At 37.8% G+C, this 3,075-nt stretch overlaps 1 pseudogene; it reads right to left on the bottom strand.

The window, feature by feature from the left end:
- Positions 1–578: 578 nt before the first annotated feature.
- Positions 579–2,359, bottom strand: LOC136142243 (tigger transposable element-derived protein 1-like; annotated as a pseudogene).
- Between the last annotated feature and the right edge of the window lie 716 nt (positions 2,360–3,075).

A 3,075-nucleotide genomic window follows, 5' to 3' on the forward strand; every position in this document is an offset into this window, starting at 1 on the left:
AGGTTTGGGAGTTCCCTGGTGGCCTAGTGGTTAGGATTCTGGGCTTTCACTGCCATGGCCTGGGTTCAATCCCTGGTTGGGGAACTGAGGGAACTGAGATGCCACAAGCCATGCAGCATGGCCAAAACAAACAAAAAATAGGAGGCTTACTGAAGTATTAAACAGGAAGTAGTCTATGGCTGGTTAGGGAGAAGTAAATATTTAAATAACTCACATACAACTCTGTATCATAAGTAAAAAATACTAGCCCTTCCTCCACATAAGCCCCTCTAAACTGCTGGTCCACAGATACTTGGTTTATTCGAACATAAGTAATTACTAATGAGGAACCAGCAAAAGAACTACAAAAATATACCATGAAAAAATACAGGCATACCTTGGAGATACTGTGGGTTCACTTCCAGACCACCACAATAAAGCAAATATTGCAATAAAGCGAGTCACAGCAATTTTTTGGTTTCCCAGTGCATATAAAAGTTATGTTTACACTATACTGTAGTCTATTAAGTGTGCATGGCGTTATATCTTAAAAAATGTACATACCTTAATTTAAAAAAATACTTTATTGCTAAAAAATGCTAACCATCTTCTGAGCCTTCAGGTAGTCTTAATCTTTTTGCTGGAAGAGTGTCTTCCCTTGATGTTGATGGCTACTGACTGATCAAGGCGGTGGTTGCTGGAGGTTGGGATGGCTGGGTCAATTTCTTGAAATAAGACAACACTGAAGTTTGCCTCACTGATTGTCTCTTCCTTTCACAAACGATTTCTCTGCAGCACATAATGCTGTTTAATAGCATTTTACCCACAGTAGAATGTCTTTCAGAATTGGAGTCAATCCTCTCAAACACTACCACTGCTTTATCAATTAAGTTTATGTAACATTCTAAATCCTTTGTCGTCATTTCAAGTCTTCACAACGTCTTCACCAGGAGTAGATACCATCTCAAGAAACCACTTTCTTTGCTCTTCCATAAGAAGCAAGTCCTCAGCCATTCAAGTTTTATCATGAGATTGCAGCAATTAATTAATATCTTCAGGCTCCACTTCTAATTCTAGTTCTCTTGTTATTTCCATGCCATCTGCAGTTACTTCCTCTGCTGCAGTTTTGAACCCTTCAAAGTCATCCATGAGGGCTGGAATCAACTCCTTCCAAACTCCTGTTAATGTTGATATTTTGACCTCTTCCTGTGAATCACAGATGTTCCAAATGGCATCTAGAATGGTGAATACTTTCCAGAAGGTTTTCAATTTACTTTGCCCAGATCCATGAGAGGAATCCCTATCTGTGATAGCTATAGCCTTATGAAATGTATTTCTTAAATAATAAGACTTGAAAATCAAAATGACTTCTTCATCCATAGGCTTCAGAATGGATGTTGTATTAGCAGGCATGTAAAGAACATTAATCTTTTTGTCCACCTCCATCAGAGATCTTGGGTGACCAGGTGCATTATCAATGAGCAGTAATGTTTTGAAAGAACTCTTTTTTCTTAGCAGTAGGTCTCAACAGTGGGCTTAAAATATATAGTAAACCATGTTGTAAACAGATGTGCTGTCATCCAGGCTTTGTTTATGCTCCATTTATAAATCACAGGCAGAGTAGATTTAGAATAATTCTTAAGGGCCCTAGGATTCAGAATGGTAAATGAGCATTGGCTTCAACTTAAAGTCACCAGCTCCACTGGCCCCTAACAATGGAGTCAGCCTGTCCTTTGAAGCTTTGAAGCCAGGCATTGATTTCTCCTCTCTGGCTATGAAAATCCTAGATGGCATCTTCTTCCAATAGAAGGCTGTTTCATCTCCATTGAAAAGCTGTTGTTTAGTGTAGCCACCTTCATTAATTATCTTAACTAGTTCTTCTGGATAACTTGCTGCGGCTTCTACATCAGCACTATGCTGCTTCATCATGTACTTTTATGTGATGGAGATGGCTTCTTTCCTTAAACTTCATGAACCAATCTCTGCTAACTTCAAACTTTTCTTCTGTAGCTTCCTCACATCTTCCAGCCTTGATAGAATTGAAGTGAGTTAGGGCCTTGCTCTGGATTAGATTTGGGCCTAAGGGAATGTTGTGGCTGGTTTGATCTTCTATCCAGACCAGTAAAACTTCCTCCATATCAGCAATAAGGCTGTTTTGCTTTCTTATCACTGATATGTTCATTGGAGTAACACTTTTAATTTCCTTCATGGACTTTTCCTTTGCATTCAAAACTTGGCTAACTCTTTGGTGCAAGAGGCCTAGCTTTTGGCCTGTATCAGCTTTTAGTATGCTTTCCTCACTAAGAATAATCATTTTTAGCTTTTGATTTAAAGTGAGATACATGCAACTCTTCCTTTCACTTGGAAACTTAGAGGCCATTGTAGGATTATTAATTGGCCTAATTTCAATATTGTTGCATTTCAGGGGACAGGGAGGCTGGAGGAGAGGAAAAGGGATGGGGGAACTGCTAGTAGATGGAACAGTCAGAACACACATTTATTTATTAAGTTTGCTATCTATTTGCATGGGTGTGGTTTGTGGTACACCCCCCCACACACACACAATTACAATAGTAACGTCAAAGATCACAGATCACCACAACAAATGTAATAATAATGGAAAAGTTTGAAATACTGTGAGAATTACGAAAATATGACCCAGAGACAGGAAGTGAGCCAATGCTGTTGGGAAAATGGTGACAGTACACTTGCTTGATTGTTCCACAATCCTTCAACCTTAAAAAAAAAAAAATCAGTATCTGCAAAGTGCAAAACAGTGAAGCAGCGTAAAAGGACGTATGCATGTATGATGAAAGGAACATGGAAAACAAGTGGTTAGTGAAGAATATTAACAAGAAAAATACTGTAAGTTAACAGATGACATAACTAAATATATTATTGTAATTCAGGTAGCTCAATAAAACAATCATAACTTTAATATAGGAGCTCATTTCACAATATATACGTATATCAAATTCTCACTTTGTATACCTTATACAATGTTATATGTCAATTATATCTCAGTAAACCTGGAAAAAAATTAAATAGGATTTCAAAGCAGTCTAAGAATTCAGAGAAGATGTTTTAAAACAACAG

The sequence above is a fragment of the Phocoena phocoena genome, chromosome X (assembly GCF_963924675.1).
Source record: "Phocoena phocoena chromosome X, mPhoPho1.1, whole genome shotgun sequence".
NCBI lineage: Eukaryota > Metazoa > Chordata > Mammalia > Artiodactyla > Phocoenidae > Phocoena > Phocoena phocoena.